The sequence below is a fragment of the Arachis hypogaea genome, chromosome 15 (assembly GCF_003086295.3).
Source record: "Arachis hypogaea cultivar Tifrunner chromosome 15, arahy.Tifrunner.gnm2.J5K5, whole genome shotgun sequence".
Taxonomy (NCBI): Eukaryota; Viridiplantae; Streptophyta; class Magnoliopsida; order Fabales; family Fabaceae; genus Arachis; species Arachis hypogaea.
Window position 1 is genome coordinate 1,301,854 of NC_092050.1, and position 21,281 is coordinate 1,323,134.

Consider the following 21,281-nt stretch of genomic DNA (forward strand, 5'->3'; position numbering starts at 1 on the left):
ACTAAAATTAGAGTGATAATTTATTTCCGTAGTTTTATTTCTTTATATATGAAAATTTGAGTGATACACATACAATACGTACACTAAAAAATAGTGCGAAGGAAAAGGGTCTTAATCAAACCAAAAGAAAAATACATACAAAATGAGATGGATATATAATATTAAGGATGCATGGGTTTATTAAAGTTTATTATGTTTTTTTAAAGTATAAATTTGTATTTGGTGAATAAAAATATTATATGTTTGTTTTTTAGTTTTTAACAACTATGAATACTTTAAAAAATACCTGTGAAAATATTTTTTGAAATCAGTTTATACTATTTAATTATAAATTTTATTATATTAAAAATAATTTTAAATTTTCAAAGTAATTTCACCAAATACTATTATTATTGTAACCTATACTTATTGAAAACTACTTTTGATTTTTGTTTTAATTACCAAATATAAGTATTATCACTTTTAAAATATTATTTTTAAAACGATAAATTACTTTTACAAAGTATATAACCTATTTTAATATAAATATTTGAAAGATAATAAAAAAATAGTCGAAACCAATTTAAATTTTTTATTTTATTTACATTCTTTAATTATTATTATTGGAATAATTAAACAATATTAGTTATTAGATATAATAAATATATAATAAATTTGTTAAAAGAAATATAATAAATATATAATTATATATATTATATATAAAATTATAGATATTAAATTAAATATAGGTGAAAAGTCAGGTCTAGTCGACTTCACATAAAATTGATAGTTGAGAGCCGTTAGATAAAAATTTAGTCAAATAAGCCAACTGCACCTGAGTTCCAGTTTAAATATAATAATTTTATGTTAGTACTTTCCTATCCATTATTTTAAAATTTGTTATATACACCATGATGAGTCCATGATTACGATAGGTTGCATTGTTTATCCATGTATGTGCGTTATTATTGCAGTTATATCTTAGTTTAAAGTTTAAAAACACATAAAAAACGAGTTCAAAGTATAGGAGTTGTTGTAGGCTTTTAGCCATATTGGAGGGAATATCGTCAGCGGTGCATATTCCGAACGATAAACGACAACAATGAACGTACATTGCCATGCCAGCACATTAATTATTGAATATTATATATTATCTTTACGTATTTTTATTTTAAAAAATGATCGATAAAAGTTAAGAAATGAAAAAAATAAAAATTTTAATATAATAAAAAATATTTAAAAAATTTAAATATTATTAAAACATATTAACAAAGTTTTATCCTACTAAATAGAATGACTATGTAAATAAAAAAGGCAAATTCATTATTTCTGAAAAAAAAAGGCATGCATTTTGGGTTTTGGCACATTTATTGTGTGTCAACCTCATGTTGCACCTTGAATGCACAAATGACAAATCCGATATTATATTAGAGTAAAAATTTTAAATAATTTTTTATAATTATCTTAAAAGATAATCAATATTTTAATAAAAAATATTATTTTAAAGATATGAGACTAAATTAATATTTTTATATTAATGAATAAGTCTATATAATATATTAAATTATGTTAAACTATTGATTTATTCATTAAAAATTAATTAGTGTTGATTAATTTTTTTATTAGGAGTTTCATTGTTTTTTAAGAGTATTGTCAAGATCGTTTAATTTTTTTGTATTATTTTTTTAAATATATCATCTAAATTTATTGGGTAAAAGTAGGGGTGTTTATAGTTCGACCCAGTCTAAAGACCCGACCCGGTCCAAAATATTTTAGGAATAATTTAGTGTGATTTTACTGGGTCTATAGTGGGATAAGGGTCTCAAAAATAGACTCGATTATTATTTCAAGCCGGATCCAGGTCAATGCGAACCCGGGTTCACCTAACTTATGTACACCCTAAAGAAACTAAAAAAGATATATATGTTTTAAATTAATTTCAATATTATGTTATATTGATTATAAGCTTATTGTTTTATTTTTAATCACACTTATTGAATTAAAAAATAGATCAAAGAAGAATTAAATTAGAATTTATGAACAAATTCAAGTTCAAATATGAATATCAACTTTTTGGTAACAAGTTTCTTTTTATAAATAAGTACATCATAAATAAGTTTCTTTATAAATAATTTCTTTATAAATTATTGTTAAAGCTTTTTTTTGTTGGTTAGATGGATTGGATAACTCCCAATCCTAGTACTACACAACACACTCACACACTCTTTACACACTTACCAAATATTTTCTTCCTCGATAGTATTTGAATTCGGGACTTTTGAGGTGGGGAGGGGGAGATATACCATGTGAATTATGACTCATTGGCTATTGTTAAAGTTTTAAAGACCCGGTCTAGATCCCGTATAGTTGTGGCCTAAAAATGTTTAAATTTTATCGGATTTAAGGCCGGATTAAAATCTAAAAAATAAACTTGATATATGTTTAGGGCTGAATTTAAATTAGAACAAATCCGATTTCACTCAACGCATGAACATCCCTAGATAAAATTAGAAAATATTAATAATTTTTAAATTATTTTTATTTATAAAAAATAAATATTAGTGATTAACATATCATATAAATATATATTTTTTAATTATTAGATTTTTAAACCAATTTAAATTTTATAATTAAGCTCTTATTAATAATAAACATTAAAAAATATTTATAAAGTGTTAATTTTCTATTATATTTATTCTTTGCGGATATCATGATGGAGAAGCGAGAGCGTGGAGCACATAATGAGAGATGAAGTTGAGTTTTTTATGATATAGATTATAGCGAGAAACAGAGAAGGGAAGAAAGAAAGAGTTTCGTAGAAAGGTGAGAAAAAAAATATTATTTTGTGTCATTCTAAAAAAAAGGAGAGACTCACGTTTAAGAAATTAACAAATACTGAAGGTATCTTTAATTTGAAAATAGAATATTTTATTAATCTAAACGGTTTGTTGTTATGATAACGATCTAATTATAAAATTTAAAATATTTTAAAAAATTAATTAAGCAAGGAATACTTAATGTTACGCTGGTATAATTTTGTATTAATTATTACTACTCTTACTTCGTATTTTTAAATATATGTAATTAGATAAATGTGTTATAATATTACTTTTTTAAAAAATAAATTTAAAAAAAATAAACAAATAAATAATTATATCTGTAATTCATCGTCTCAAATAAAAATTTATTTTACGTCTATTTATCTTTACACAATTGACAGGACAATACTATTAATTAAATATGGACACACAAGAATAGTGATCAAGCTACAAACACCATTTGATAGGTACTTCTACTGTATGCCATGAGATGAAAACTTAGATGTACTCGACTTTAAATGAAGTTGATAACTGAGAGTCGTTAAATGATTTAATTGATTTGACAAAATTTTTATCCTACGACTCTCAATTATTAACTGCACGTGAAGTCGACTGCATCTGAGTTTTCACCTATATATAGCGCGTCATTATTAAAATTAGATTTCTTGGTTTAAATACATCTTAAAAGAAATTTAAAGTTTATTTGAATGAGCTTTTAAAAAAATTTCTTTTTTTTGATGATTTATTTAAAAAAAATAAAAAATAAAAAAATTATGTTTGAATATCTCATAAAAAATATATTTTTATTTATTAATTATTGTTGGATATAACAATACAAAAATATTTTTTGTTTATTTATTATGTAAAAATATTTTTTAAAAAAAATATATTTTTTAAAAACGATATAAATTGTAACTTTGTAATTTTTTATTTTTCTAGTGCTTTTATTTTTATTACTAGAAATTTACCAAATACGCTAAAAAAATATTTTTTATTTGATTTTTTTTATCAATTTAATGGCATCCAAACAAGTACTTAAAATAAAAAATAATTATTAATAAACATACATTATTAGTGGCACATTATTTATCAAAATCAACTATCACAGTATAATATACATTAAAATATAAAATAAACTTTAAAAATAAATTAAATTATACATATTTAATAACTAATTTTAGTATATAAATAATATATTTAATCAAAGAAATATACATTTTGTTCATTATTGACTATTAAATAATGAGTATTGACCTCAAATTGCACCGAAAATGCTCGAATCCGGTATTATTTGTTGGGATAAAGTATATTTTATCTCTAAAATTTTTAGAAATTATAAAAACCTTAAGATTAATGACTTTTAATTTTTGATCTATTAAATATTTTAACTATCAAAAGTTAATCAACAATTCTCTTTCTCATTCATAGGTCCAATCAGTCCAGACTAGACCATATTATAGTTTACTAGGTTTGTGTTACATAAAAATTTATAAGTCTAATTTTGGTCTATTATTAGAGACCTTTTTTTTTTAATGGATTGTTATTTTAGAGGCATAGTCAGACCTTAGGTATGTTTTTTGAGCGTGTTTCATTTAAAACAAAATTCAATACTTGATGTGATATGAAATATCTTAAGTCTAACTTTAAAATTTTGCATACCTTAAAACTTTTTTGTTTACATGGATTGGATTATAATAAATTGGACCTTTGAATCTATCTAATTAAAAAAAATTCAGTTTTGAGTCAACGAAAAATATAATTTTGTCGTATAATTTTATGAAAGAAACAATTGGACCAACTCACTAAGATTGGAAGGATTTTTGATAGCTCAAGCCTGATCTATATATATACATATCACTCACCTTTACGGCTTTACCAATTATCTCATCCACCTGTAGCACCACTACTACTTAATAATCAACGTTCATCCGCTGTCAATGAAAGTTAGTTTATATGGTATTCCGCCTCTTCCTCATCTTAAAGATCTCTAGCTCAATTCTTACCAACGACAATCCAAGAAGAAAAAATGATAAGGATGTGAGAAGTGTGTGAATGTGTGTTGTACTTATAATTGAAAGTTGTCTAATCTACCTGATAAAAAAAAATTTCTATTATCTGGACTTTCAAGCTAGATAAGAATGTCCTAATAACTTTGTTCAACATTGAATGAATGTTATGAGGTCTTACTGCAACCTTGGAGACAAAGAACTCAATGTTTACATGTCCTAGGTTGGAGGGATTTTTTTTTTAATATTTTAGTGTGGGATCAAATTTTTCAAGAAATAACTTTTGAAGTAGAATGATCATGACGACAACGAACTAATTAGTGATAATGATTTTAGTTTTTTACGAGGCATTGCTTTAGTAAATTACACATGCAACATTTATAAAATTCATGTACTGCTTGTGAGATATTGTTTAAATTTTTAAATTTTTCATTATTCAAATTGTTTAATGTCTTTTTTTCTAGAATTTTAAATTTTTTTCCTAAATGTATTTTTTTTTTTACTTAAAAGAAATAAACAAAAACTAAGAACGAGAAAAAAAAAAAGAAACTGCTTAAGAAAGGCAGTCCTGCTGAATATTACTCTCAAATTCTTTCCAAGGCAACGAAAGCTCCACTTGGGGAGAAAGGGTCCTCACTGCGGTCTTTGCCATGATGTCTGCTACTGTATTTACATCTCTCAAGATCAACCGAAGATCAGCACGCCATTTCCAATACATGATATCTCGAATTTTTAACACCAAAGGATCAATAAACCCAGAGCAATCTTGTAAATTATTGACAATAGTAAAAGCCTCCACACAATCTGTCTCACATATAATGTCTCTTTGTCCCGAGTCCCATGCTAAAAGAAAGCCTCTCCAAATAGCAAACAACTCTCCTTGCAAAATGCTACGACTCTCAATTGTTCCCAGACAGCCTCGTTGCCACCTTCCCTTCCAATCTCTACTAACACAAGCAAAACCAACTCGAGCACCACTGCCAGGATAGCTAGCATCACAATTAATCTTAAAGGTACCCACTGAGGGGGGAATCCAAGAGCCACTAATGGTTGAGGGGATAGACAGTCGTTGCAACTCAAAAATATTTCGGAGCTCCTTTTCCAAGGACAAAGCCATACCAATCACCTTGTCTGTGGTCCAATGGTCGTGAGGATGAAAGATCTCGTTATTCCTCGAACGCCAAATCCACCAGAGACCAGAAAAGAATCTAAAGGGGCGCTGTTTGCTATTATGTAAGAACCAACTCATCAAATCCACTGGTTGATCGGAGATCCCTAAAGCTTGCCAAACAAGTTGGGCTTTTGGACAATTCCGAATACAATGTAATATCGATTCCTGACCTGAGAAACATCGTGGACAGCTATCCGTGTGCGAAATGCCCCTCCTAAAACGAAATGTAGCAGTAGGAAGAGCCTCCCGAAGACATAGCCAGGCCAAAAATTTGTGCTTTTCCGGAACATGTTGACGCCAAAGCCAAAGCCAATTACCCCTATCCTTCTAAATAAACATCTTCTTACTGAGCCACAAATAACCACTATGAGCATCATAAACCTTTAAAACCGCACCAGTCCAACACCAACCGACCTCTGAACCAGCTTGAACATCTGGGTTGTAAGAGTTAATGTTGCTCTGCAGAGACTGATTCAGAGGAGAATAGATATTCTCAAGGTTCCACTGTCCAGATGACCGAAGGTCCAAGATCCTGAGATCCGAATCAGAAATGTGAACATAATCCATCTCCTAACACAGTCGCCCCTCTCTTCTCCATTTAGAAAACCAAAAGTTCTGTTCCAAATCCCCAATGCACCAAATAAAACCTTCCTTCAAGATATCCCAAGCTCGACATATACTCTTCCAAACATAAGATCCCCTTTCTCGAGACCGACTAAGACAATCATCCTTAGAAGAATGGTATTTCTCCGTCAACAGTTGAACCCATAGCTTATTGGGATGGTGAAAAAGTTGCCAAACTAGTTTTCCAAGAAGAGCAATATTGGCACAAAAAGGATCTCTAATTCCCAGACCTCCAAACTTCTTAGGGGTGACCAACACTTTCCAGTTAACTAGATTCAGGCCTCTACCATAAGCTTGACCCTTCCATAGAAAGTTTCGCATCATGGATTCTATCTTATTAGTTACTCCTTTAGGGAAGAGAGATACTTGCATACGATAAGTAGGAATCGCAGTCACTACCGAGTTGAGCAAACAGAGTCTACCTGCCTTATTAAGCAATCTCCCTTTCCAGCTGGCTAGCCTTCCCCGAATCTTGTCCAGAACATCATTGAAAGTTGCGCGTGTCACCCGAGAGCGATTAAGGTTCACCCCTAAATACTTGCCCAAGTTCTGGACAAATCTGATGTAGGAGACTCCAGTGAAAATCTCTTTTCTTGTTGCTGAAACATTCCTAGAGCATAGCGCTTTAGATTTCTCCACATTAACCTTCATCCCAAAGGCTCTGCAGAAATTCTTTACAGAAAAGAAGCAAATCATCGGCAAACATCAAATGAGAAATTCTTGGACCCCCTCTAAAAACCGCAACCGGCTTCCACAAGCCCTTATCAACTTGCTGATTAATAGAACAAGACAATCTCTCCATACACAACACAAACAGATACGGTGATATAGGATCTCCTTGCCTAAGACCCCTGCTCGGAGTGAAGCTTTTTAATCTATCCCCATTCCAGAGGATAGACAGTGAGGAAGTAGTGACACAACGCATAATCAGATTGACTGTCGGAGGAGGAAATCCAAAACTCACCAGGGTTTGTTTCAGGAATCCCCAATCCACTCTATCGTACGCTTTCTCCAGATCAATTTTAAAGGCCAAGGTGTCTTTCTTTGACTTTTTCTTCTTCATGAAATGGAGAACCTCTTGTGCTACAATGATGTTGTCTGGGGTTCCTCTCCCCGGGATAAACCCTCCTTAAAGGGGCCCAATAATCTCTTTGAGATGGGGACGAAGTCTATTGATCAGGACCTTCGTTATAACTTTGTAAACCACATTACAGAGACTAATTGGTCGGAAATCCTTCATGCAAACTGGGTTTTCTACCTTCAAAATAAGAACCACAAGAGTTTCCATCATCCTTGGATCCATATCCAAACCAGAGAACGCATGATGAACCATAGTCCAAACATCAAAACCAACAATCTCCCAGTATTCTTTAAAGAATAAAGCTTGAAACCCATCAGGGCCCGTGACAAACCCCAATTTGACGGTTTATCTTGTATTGATTTTAGGGGGTTTTATAACCTTTTACCCACATTTATTCAATAAAATAGCATGGTTTTGTATATTCTCCTTTAATTGTGCTTAAGAGTGAAAACATGCTTTTTAGGCCTTAAAATAGCTAAATCTAATTCACCTTGATTCCATTAGATGCCTTGATATGTTTGTTAAGTGATTTAAGGTTTAGGAGGCAAAGATTGGATCAAGGGAATGAAGAAAGAAGCATGAAAAGTTGGAGAACTCATGAAGAAATGAAAGAACCGAAAAGCTGTCAAGCCGACCTCTTCGCACTTAAACGACCATAACTTGAGCTACAGAGGTCCAAATGATGCGGTTCCAGTTGGGTTAGAAAGCTAACATCCGGGGCTTCGAAACGATATAAGATTTGCCATAGTTGCTACACGTATGGTGGCGCGAACGCGCATAGTACGCGCACGCGCCGTTGCTGCCATATGGTCCACTTAAAGCAACACATGGCCAGCGATTTTAGAAGCCTTGTGGGCCCAATCCAACTCATTTCTGATGCTATTTAAGCCAAGGATTGAAGGGGGAATGAACATACTTCACACACTTTACCATATCTAGTTACCATTAGTTTTAGTTTAGTAGTTAGAATTAGTTTCTAGAGAGAGAAGCTCTCACTTCTCTCTAGAATTAGGATTAGGATTAGGATTAGTTCTTAGATCTAGGTTTTAATCTTTGCTTTCTTCTACTTCTACCTTTCAATTCTTTGTTGTTACATTCATCTTCCTCTATTCTTTTGTTGTAATTTCCTTTATGTTGTTCTTATACTTTGATTGTAGATCCACTTTTGTTCCTTCCATTTTCTTTCAATTCAATAAGAGGTAATTCATAATAGTTGTTCTTCTTTGCTTTTCTATTGTTGATCTCTTGCCTTTGTAGTTAGATCTCTCTTTAATTCTTGCAATGCATGTTGTTTACTTTTATTGCCTTTTATGTGTTTGTTGAAATGCCTCTTCTAGATATAGTATAGATTTTGTTCCTCTTGGCCTAGGTAGAGTAATTAGTGACACTTGAGTTATCTAATTCCTTTGTTGATTGATAATTGGAGAGATTGCTAATTGGGTTGGGGTGCACTAAAGCTAGTCTTTCCTTGGGAGTTGGCTAGGACTTGTGGCTCAAGTCAATTCATCCACTTGACTTTCCTTTCTTTATTAAGGGTTAACTAAGTGGTAGCAATGAACAATTCTCATCACAATTGAGAAGGATAACTAGGATAGGACTTCTAGTTCTCATATCTTGCCAAGAGCTTTGTTAGTTGTTAGTTTATTCTCATTGCCATTTATATTTCTTGTCCAAAATCTTAAAAACCCCAAATATGATTCACAACCAATAACAAGACACTTCATTACAATTCCTAGGGAGAACGACCCGAGGTCCAATACTTCGGTTATTAATTTTAGGGGTTTGTTACTTGTGACAAACAATTTTTTGTATGAAAGGATTATTGCTTGGTTTAAAAACTATACTTCGACGAGATTTTATTTGAGAAATTCTAAACCGTCAAAAATCTAATCGTCAAAATGGCGCCGTTGCCGGGGATTGCAATGGTGTTATGTTATTGGTTATTGTATATATGTGAATATTGTGAATATGTTTGCTTTTTGCTTCTTTGTTAGTTTTTAGTTTGTTCTCTTTATTTGTTACTATTTTTGTTTTTGCCCTCTCTTGCTATCATGAATTCTCACTTTGGCTATGAGTGTAGTTACAATTATGTTGTAGGTGATGAGAACTATAATGAAGTTGTGTATCAAGAATGGGATAATCAAAGGTGGGAAGAGCCATATGCTTATGATCAATCCTCATGGCAACAACCCCCACCAATGCACTATGAAGAAGAGCCATTTTTAGATGCATACCAATCAAATGGCTATGGTGAATCTCCTTGTGATTTTCAAGAACCACCACCATATGCCTATGAGTCATATCCTCAACATGAACTTCAACCACACTCACAAGCTTATTTTCAACAAACACCTCCATATGACCATGATCCTTACCCACCATACCAACCTCCTTTTGAACCATATGAGCCATACATGGAACCACAATTCCAAGATTACTACTCCCAAGAACCACCTCAATACACACCACCACCTTACCAAGAAGAACCACCTTCCTATAATGAACCCTTTCTCCAAAATGATGAACCCTCCCATCCACCCCAATCTCTAATGGATGAAACCCTCGGCGTTCTTCTTCAAGGACAAGAGGAGATGACAAGGGATGTGCAACAATTCATGACCACCTTAGATGAGGTGGTAAACCGGCTAGCATCCCAACTTTTGGACACTCAAGGAACTCCCATGGATACATGTGGAGAATCTAAAGAGGAGCATAGCTTAAAGAAGAGATTGGAAACGTCGGTGGAAAAGGAGAAATGCTACTTTGTGTTAGAACAATTGGAGGAACCTATGACCATTGAAGAAAAGGAAGAAGTGGTTGAAGACTTAGGAGATGCGGAACTTCCATGGGAACCTAGAGTTATAGAAAACCCCTCCAAGAAGATTGAAGTTGATGTTAAGGAGGAATGTGCACAACCTCCAAGGCATATCCCATATGAAGACTTGGAAGGAGTAAAACAAGAATTGAGTTCCCTTGGTGATGGAGATCATGCATCCAATCTTCTTGGTGAAGAATCCTTTGAATTTGAAGAACCTTCTCCCAATGAATTTGAAAGTGATATGGAGGTAGATTTCTCTCGTCCTCCCATTTATGACTTGAGTGATGGAGAAGAGTTAGATGAAGTTGATGAACAAAGGATTGAGAATGAAGAAGTTTATGAGGAGGTGGAGGCAATCAAGGATGAAAACAAGGGAGTAGAGCTTGCAAGCACAGTGGAGATACCTCTCCCCAAGCCACCACCATCCATTCTCTCATTTAAGTGGGTAAATTCCTTATGCTCAAGCTTTATTATTCCCCTTGAATATGGTTTGCTTAAGACGGATGGTCAACTAAGACATATTTGTGGCTTTAAGAGTAAAAAGGAGATGGTTAGTGGTTTGAAATATCATTCTAGGTTCATTATGGTTGCATGCTCAAAGCTTAATTGTAAAGGTTGGTGTATAACTAGAATACATGGGCCTAGAAGGATGTTTGGTCACTTTTTTGAGAATTCACCTTGCTCACCACCCACATGGATTAATGATAATCAACTTGGAGATGGGTGTGAAGACAAAATATGGGATCCGGGAACACATGAGGATCAACATTGGGAGCCCATGGTTTGTGAAGAACTCCATCAAAGCTTGGAGATATTAATCTTGAACGATGGAGCTTATTGGAAGTCCAAGCATTGGTGGAAGTTCCAAGATGAGTACAAGCACAAGCCACCTTGAGAGAAGCTCCCCATAAGTCCAACTTAAGGACAATAAACAAAAGTGCTAGGTGGGAGACAACCCACCATGGTAACTTCTTTTCATTTCCCCTTTTTGTAAATATTGGTAAAAATTAGTTTAATTTCGTGTTTTGTTTAGTTAGTTGAGTATCCTTGGTAGTTTAGCATGTCAAATAAGGTTTTATGGTATTTTGGTAGATGCTTGGAGGTTTAGAATGCTTGGATTGGTGCAAAAACATAGCAAAAAAAAAAACTTTGAAAAACAGAGCACCACCCACGCGTACGCGCACCTCATGCGTACCCGCACATCATGCATTTTGGACCATCCACGCACGCGCGCCATGCGTGCGTACGCGTGGATTGAGAAGTTCCACATTCCATACATTTTCCAGAGAGTTAGGCCCGCACTGTGCGCGCGTTGTGCCTTTGGCACAACCCCACTTGCGCGTACGCGCACATGACGCGTACGTGCCACTCTCGAAATAAACCATCCGCGCGCGCGCGGCATGCGCGCGTACGCGTGAATTTCCTTCCTTCACCGCATTTCTTTTCTTCTCCTTTTTCTATTTCTTTCCTTCTCCTTTCTTCTTTCCTTCTTCTACCCCTCATCCAACACTTCCAAACACCATGGATAACCATTTATTTTAGTTAGTTAATTAGTTAGTTAATTAGTTAGTTAGTTAGTTTGTTAGTTAGTTTTAGTTTAGTTTTCATTTTATTTTCTCTCTTTTCATCATAAGTGTTGGATTATTGACTTTGTTTACTATGCATTGCTTCCCCCTTATTGCCTAAATGCTAATTTAGCATTAATGTTTTTAGATAATCTTTGTTGGATCCTATGATTGAGGTTATATTTTGCTACTTGGTCTTAAGTTTTTCATGCTTATCTTTTGAAAAATACCAAGTGATGAGAATTGCCTTCGAGCTTGTAACTCTTCTTGAATTACATGATTTGGCCACCATGTGATTTGAGCCTTATTTTGTGATTAGGTAACCTCTTGATGGATGATGTTATGCATTTACCTTAATGCATTGTATTTCATGATCATATGCATCCATATGTGTTTGACTTGAATGCTTTCATGCTTCTTTAATGCTTGTTTTACCTTACAAGTTTACTTAAAGCATCTCAAGCATACTAGAATGAGTAAAGTGCATGCTTCTTTTGTGACATAACTTTTATGCTAATGTGTGTTCTAAACCACGCAATTTAGAATTCACACACCTATTTGTCATTAATGTCACACTAATTCACTCACTCAATTCTAGTGATTTACCTCATTCCAACAAAGTATGCTTCCTTGATTTTGTATTGTCTCATCTTATGGTGTTATATTTTTGTTTTTCACAAATGATGCACCACAAGCAATAACGGAGGCAAGACTAAGAACACGTAGCAATCCGGAGAGTCGCCGTACCCCCTTGCTCATCTTTGAGTGCACCGAGGACGGTGCAAACTTTTAAGTGTGGGGAGGTCATCCGACCGATCGGCGATTTTGGGTGACAAATTTCTAATCCCAATACTTTTGCATTTCATTTTAGGTTCTTAGGATTTTTACTTGCATTTTCTTAGTTTTTGCATATATATACAAAATAAGCTTAGTCAAAATAACGAAATTTTTCAAGGATTTCTATCTATAGGGCACCAATTGATTTGAGTGAAAAACTTTTCATTAAACTTGCTTGAATTATATATCTTGTGGATCATATTTTTGAGCTAAGAACACAAGCAAGTGAGATTTGAGCCTAATGGTGTGGTTACATAACCACCCTATAACCACTTATTTTCCTTCTTGTGTGCATTATTCTCTTTCTATGAATGTAATCTTTGATTTGTTTGATTCTTTATGTCCATTATTTTGTGTATTCATGCATTTATATGATTGAGGCCATCATTTCATTAGCTCACTTATCCAAAAAGCCTTACCTTTTATATTCCTTTGTTAGCCAATTTGAGTCTACGCTTAACCCACTTGTTCTTATTTTAGCACATTACAAGCCTTAAAGCGAAAAACAATAAATGTCCTTATTTGGATCTTTGATTAGCTTAGGCTAGTGTGTGTGAGTATCATTCAAGTGTGGAAACCTTGGGACATTGGGTGAATAAAAGGGTAGTTTTGTATTATTATTGAAAATATTTGGAATTGGGTACATACTCATGTATTGATCAATTGTAAAACCTTATGCATTGAGATTCTTGTATATAGAAAGAAAAAAATGAGAAAAACAAAAAAAAAGAAAAGAAAAATAATATGGAAAATAAAAAAAGAAAAAAATAGAAAAAGAAAGAAAAAGAAGAAAAAGAAAGAAATAAAAAGGGGACAAAATGCCCCAAATCAAAGTATAGTCCAATAAAATCAATGCATAGGTATTGTGAAATTAAAAAGGAATACATGAGTATGTGAAAAAGTGAGGAATGGGTAGTTAGATTAGAACTTAATTGTATAGGATGTCATAGGTTAGGTGGGAAGTTTAAGCTTATCAAAGATTCAAATTTCAAACTCACTTAACCAAATATGCATCCTACCTTGACCCTAACCCCATTACAACCTAAAGAAAAGACCTCATGATACTTGTATGCATGCATGAAATATATGTCGATTGTTAGAAGAAAAACAAATCTTAGAAAGCATAATTAGGAGAGAATTGAGTGAATCAACCCTAAACACTTGAGTGAATAGAGTGCAAATACATCCGGTGAGGGTTTGATGCTCAATTACATGTTTCCACCAATGATCATCTCCTTTCATGCAAGTTTGTAAAAATATTTAATAACTCAATTCAATTGTGGTTTGGCATAGTTGTTAATACCTTTTGCCCTTGTGCGCATATATGCTTCTTGGGAATTAATTTATTTTGACCAAGCAATTGCATTCATGTAGATAGTTGCATATAGGTAGATTGCATTTAGTTAGTTTTCATTGAATAAATGTTGATCCCTTTGCTTTCTCTTGGTTTAAGCATGAGGACATGCTTGGTTTAAGTGTGGGGAGGTTGACAAACCCCAATTTGACGGTTTATCTTGTATTGATTTTAGGGGGTTTTATAACCTTTTACCCACATTTATTCAATAAAATAGCATGGTTTTGTATATTCTCCTTTAATTGTGCTTAAGAGTGAAAACATGCTTTTTAGGCCTTAAAATAGCTAAATCTAATTCACCTTGATTCCATTAGATGCCTTGATATGTTTGTTAAGTGATTTAAGGTTTAGGAGGCAAAGATTGGATCAAGGGAATGAAGAAAGAAGCATGAAAAGTTGGAGAACTCATGAAGAAATGAAAGAACCGGAAAGCTGTCAAGCCGACCTCTTCGCACTTAAACGACCATAACTTGAGCTACAGAGGTCCAAATGATGCGGTTCCAGTTGGGTTAGAAAGCTAACATCCGGGGCTTCGAAACGATATAAGATTTGCCATAGTTGCTACACGTATGGTGGCGCGAACGCGCATAGTACGCGCACGCGCCGTTGCTGCCATATGGTCCACTTAAAGCAACACATGGCCAGCGATTTTAGAAGCCTTGTGGGCCCAATCCAACTCATTTCTGATGCTATTTAAGCCAAGGATTGAAGGGGGAATGAACATACTTCACACACTTTACCATATCTAGTTACCATTAGTTTTAGTTTAGTAGTTAGAATTAGTTTCTAGAGAGAGAAGCTCTCACTTCTCTCTAGAATTAGGATTAGGATTAGGATTAGTTCTTAGATCTAGGTTTTAATCTTTGCTTTCTTCTACTTCTACCTTTCAATTCTTTGTTGTTACATTCATCTTCCTCTATTCTTTTGTTGTAATTTCCTTTATGTTGTTCTTATACTTTGATTGTAGATCCACTTTTGTTCCTTCCATTTTCTTTCAATTCAATAAGAGGTAATTCATAATAATTGTTCTTCTTTGCTTTTCTATTGTTGATCTCTTGCCTTTGTAGTTAGATCTCTCTTTAATTCTTGCAATGCATGTTGTTTACTTTTATTGCCTTTTATGTGTTTGTTGAAATGCCTCTTCTAGATATAGTATAGATTTTGTTCCTCTTGGCCTAGGTAGAGTAATTAGTGACACTTGAGTTATCTAATTCCTTTGTTGATTGATAATTGGAGAGATTGCTAATTGGGTTGGGGTGCACTAAAGCTAGTCTTTCCTTGGGAGTTGGCTAGGACTTGTGGCTCAAGTCAATTCATCCACTTGACTTTCCTTTCTTTATTAAGGGTTAACTAAGTGGTAGCAATGAACAATTCTCATCACAATTGAGAAGGATAACTAGGATAGGACTTCTAGTTCTCATATCTTGCCAAGAGCTTTGTTAGTTGTTAGTTTATTCTCATTGCCATTTATATTTCTTGTCCAAAATCTTAAAAACCCCAAATATGATTCACAACCAATAACAAGACACTTCATTACAATTCCTAGGGAGAACGACCCGAGGTCCAATACTTCGGTTATTAATTTTAGGGGTTTGTTACTTGTGACAAACAATTTTTTGTATGAAAGGATTATTGCTTGGTTTAGAAACTATACTTCGACGAGATTTTATTTGAGAAATTCTAAACCGTCAAAAATCTAATCGTCAGCCCGGCGCCTTAAAAGAATGCATACTGAAAACGGCCGACTTAACTTCTTCCAGAGTAACTGGCGTTGTGAGGCTACAACAGGCTTCATCATTCAGGGAAGGTAGCGGCACATCACCAAGACAACCTAAGTCTACATCCTCCGACTGGCAGAATAGGTGTTTATAAAAGGATTCAGCTTCCCTTCTAAGGACATCCGGGTCCGTTTCCCATACCCCATCTTGAAGAAAAAGACCATGAATATTATTATGTTTTCTCCGTACAAGAGTCTGGACATAAAAGAATTTGGTATTTCTATCCCCAAATTTTACCCACTGCTCTCTGGATTTTTGAAACCATAGAAGTTCCTCCTGCACAAGCGTGTTATTAAATTCTTCAATTAGTTGTTTTTCTTTTTGCTGCATAGACAAATCCTTCATTACTTCAAGTCGCTTCTGAAGGAAATTAATCTGTCTCTCCAATTTGCATTTCCTAACGAAAATGTTGCCGAACACTTTAGAATTAAACTCCAAAGAGTTCTTCTGCACTTCTGAAAGCTTGCCATGCATCTCTTTGTAGCCAGCCTGCCATGACTGGTTCACAATATTTCTGTACTCCGGATGAGTTACCCAAGCCGCAATAAACCGAAAAGGTCTATTCTTTTTCGGTTGGGGACGACCTACACAGCGCACTAGGATAGGACAATGATCAGACTGAAGCCTATTTAAAATTTCTGCATAAGCCTCTGGAAAGAGAGATAGCCAGCCACTATTGATACAGACCCGGTCAAGTTTTTTCACCACCTCAACACCATTTTTAACCCTTCTGTACCAAGAAAACCGTCTTCCAATAGTCTTCAAGTCAAACAGATTACTATCCCCTAGAGATGTAGCAAGCCGATCTGCATGACGACTCGAGAAGAGGCAACCCTTAGATTCATGAGAGAATAGTACTTCATTAAAATCACCAAGAACAATCCATGGCCCACAGAAAGACGAAGACTGAGTAACAAGATAATCCCATAGCAGAACTCTGGTATTAAATTGAGGACTACCATAGATACCACTGCACCTCCAAATCACATTATTTACCTGAACCTCAACTGTAACACACTGATCGAAAGCATCAACCCATTTGCAGTGAACACCCTGCATTGCAGAAAGGAACCAGATACCCCCCCTTATGTCCTGACGCCTCCACTATACCAATAGGGTGATAACCAAGTCTTTCCCAGAACAGTTTCAAGTGTTGAAAAGGACAATGAGTTTCAACCACAATAAAAATTACAGGTTTAAATTTCCTAACCAGCTCTTTACAATTCACCCGGGCTAACTTATTAGAAGCACCCCTAATATTCCAAACTATTATATTTAAGCTATCCATAATATAAAATATAAAATTATAAAACAAGGAAATCAAAGTGCTTCACCAACCTCAGACCGAGGCTTGCCCAGCAGAAGTGACTCCCGTGACCTTCAGATTTTCCGGATCTCCATGGAATGTCTCCTTATTCTTGCATATCGACGCAATAACAGCCGGCAACGCGCCTTTTTTCACCAATGGAACCGCCACGGTAACATCCTCCTTCACGGTTGCAGGAAGACATGACGATGCTTCCACCACCGTGCCTCCAATCTTCTCAACTGGCGAGCTCTGTAGGGACCCCGGCCTTGGTCGTTTCCGGAGAGAGGACCCGCAAGGTACTGGGGTGTGTCGGGTTGAGGAGATCGACGTCTCACCAACACGGAAAGCGCTGTGTCCGACCTTGACTCGTGACCCGACCCTGGCGCGATAAGAGCTGGATCCACTCGTGTGAGAGAAGTGGATGGTGGGCCTGATCACTCTATCCGAATCAGTTCTGGATTGAGTGCCTCTTTGGACCTTGTTAGATTGCTTCTGGCCCAGCTTGGTTTTACCTTTCCTCACAACTTGCTCCCAGCCTGGTTCATCATGCATGCAAGCCTCCTCAACATTATTTCCTTCCAAATTATTAGCCTCTAGATCCTTTTGTAAACTCGGTGCAGGATTCTCGCCAGTAACGCCACCTACCACATCAGGTTCTACTTCATTTGAATTATGAATTTTGGTCTCAGGATGTGGCACTACCTGTGTACCGTCTCGTGACTTGGTGGCATCGGAATCAGCACTCTTTCCTTCCCTAGAGTCTCTACCCAAGCACTGTGCTATATCGTGACCATAACGTGCACAAGAGTTACAAATTAAATTTAAACTTTCATACTCCACTACATGAGTTACGCCTTCCACAATGATATGCTTGATCACTGGCAGTCCTAAATTTATTTGAACACATACTCGGGCATATCGTCCTCTCTCAGCCAACTTAGTGGCTAAGTCCACTTTGATGGGAACTCCTATTGCAAAAGCAATACGCATCATGGCTTGTTCCTGATAGCACCAGATTGGGAGCCCCGAAATCCGAACCCATACAAGTGTAGACCCGAAGGATTCCTCACATGGCCGAAAATCTATATCCCACGGTTTTACAGCAACATAGTGTCCTTCAATCAACCACGGGCCACCAAGCATGACCTTCTCACGATCTTCACCTGCATCGAATTTTACCATGAAGTACCCAAACCCCACATCAAGCAGATCAAAGCCACCTTTGATGCGCCAAACCATCTGAAGCTTGTGTGAAAGAGCTGTGTAACTATAATTTTTATCAAGAACCTTTATCACCAAAGCTTCTCGATAAGGCTCTGCCAAACAAAGCTTGGCTTCTTCAGTGAAGTTTACACATGGAGGTTGGGAACCGCCCTGCTTGCCCACCACTATCGCTATAGTATCCTCCTAAATGTATTTGAGAGCATTTATGGTATGAGAAAGATGAAAATAAATCATTGAGTAAAAGAAAAAACAAAACTATGAAATATGTGCTTTGATTATTATGTAAAAAAAAAAATAATACACTGTAGTGAATTTATACACACTTAAAAAGAGAAAACTAAATATTAGTGTGAAAATCAGCATCCTATAACAAATTGTAACAAATTTTAACTTTTACCCTTTTTTTTACTTATTTCCTTAACACCTCTTTTCCTCAAACTTATATTATGAGGGGATTATTTCTTATAGTAAGTTTGACTTTAAACTTCTCAAACAACTTTATGGACAGAAATTTCATTAGTAACTTTGCTTTGTTTGTGACACCTCCATAATGTTGGGAATAATACACCATTTTCTTTTGAGAAAATATCTTTCACAGAGAAATAAAATAGACACAATCACAACACAAGAATTTAACGTGGAAATTCCAATTATTGGAGAAAAAATCACAGCCGTTGCTAAATGACAACCAAAGAATATCACTATGTGAAAATTGTTACAACACATAGACTTCTTTCTCTCTAACACCGACACCCCAGTACACCGACACTCTCAAAGCAAATATTTAACTACACCTCACAACACTCTCTAATCAAAAGGTATAGAGGAAAAGAAAAGTCAGATACAAGATTTAAGTGTTTCCGACTTGTGCAAAAAATATGGAGAACTTAGCCTCATATTTATAGCCTAGGCCACCCACTCCATTTGTTATCCTAAGCAATGTGGGACTAATTCAACTAAATTCTAACAATCTCCACCTTGATTGAAATAGTCACACATCTTCAGCTTCCATAGTCAACACCGACAATTCTTTGCTGCCATTGTCTATACCGACAATCATAGTTCAGAGAACTATCATACTCTACCATGAAAGTATACTCACTTGGAATTAGACCACTCCAAGCATTTCGCCTTGGTACAGATCGAAACCTTGCTGAAAATTCATGGTGCAACTTTCAAATTGGATTTTCCTGGAAGTTCTTCAGCCATCGACATAACTCCGTCACACACCTTGAATCTCAATGCCAACCAATGTCTGTGTGTAATTGTGGACCCGATTGCCACAACTTATCCTTATCCATGGCAGTGCGGTAATACCATGAGGATACTTCTTGCCTTCTAGAGAACATCATCTTCTCTCATAGAGAGAGCAATATTGCAAGTATCAGATTGAGAGCCTTTTTCTGAAACTGCATTACCTGGACAATTTCTCTTTACATGCCCAGGCTTTCCACATTTCCAGCATGTTACACTCCTTCCACGATTTTCTTTTTCATAATTGTCACCTCTAGCTACAAGTGCAAAATCTGATGAAGTGCTACCTTCATTTTTCATTCTTCTTTCTTCAGCAATGAGCTTACTGGCAACTTCTTCAAAATTCAGAGTTTTCTTCCCATACATTAAAATAGGTTTGATATACTCATAGGAAGAAGGGAGAGACAATATGAGTCTCAGTGCCTTATCTTCATCATCAATTTTCACTCCAATTGCCTCTAATTCAGAGACAATACTATTGATAGCACTAAGATGGTCAGAGATTTTCACATTGTGATCCATGCGTAGATTATGAAACTGCTCCTTCAATAACAACCGATTTGAGATGCCCTTTGCCTGATACAACCCTTCGAGTTTATCCCAAAGTTCCTTGACTGTTTTCATTCCTTGCACATTTGCAAGAACATTCTTAGCCAAACACAGGCGAATAGCACTTGCAGCTCTCAAATCTAGTTCTTCCCATTATTCATCATTCATACCAGAGATCTTCTCCTTCAACGCCTTGTGCAAACCTGATTGTATCAACACATCCTTGACTTGTATTTGCCACAAGCCAAAATTGATTCTTCCATCAAATTTCTCTATTTCAATCTTCATAGCACTTGAATATCCTGATATTGTTACAACCGTATATTGGAATAGTATAACTCAACTGTAGATCGTGCACTAGGAATGGTCCCCAGGAAAGAGAGGTGGGCCACAATGGACACACTTAAATACCAGGTCTTTCCTTAGCCAGAACCTTTCCAAACTGCACTCTCCCAGTGTCACATTGCCTTCCAGCAACAACAACAGCAACCAAAGATCAACCTCAAGCTACAGGACAAAAATTTTTTTCTGATGTGGAAGGTCAGACTAGACTGCAACCACAGAGCATACTAAGAATAAATCCTACCGAACCGAAGCTCTGATACCACTTGTTGGGAATAATACACCATTCTCCATTGAGAAAATACCTTTCACAGAGAAATAAAATAGACACAATCACAACACAAGAATTTAACGTGGAAACTCCAATTATTGGAGAAAAAATCACGGCCGTTGCCAAATGACAACTAGAGAATATCACTATATGAAAATTGTTACAACACATAGACTTCTTTCTCTCTAACACCGGCACTCCAGTACACCCACACTCTCAAAGCAAATATTTAACTACACCTCACAACACTCTCTAATCAAAAGGTATAGAGGAAAAGAAAAGTCAGATACAAGCTTTAAG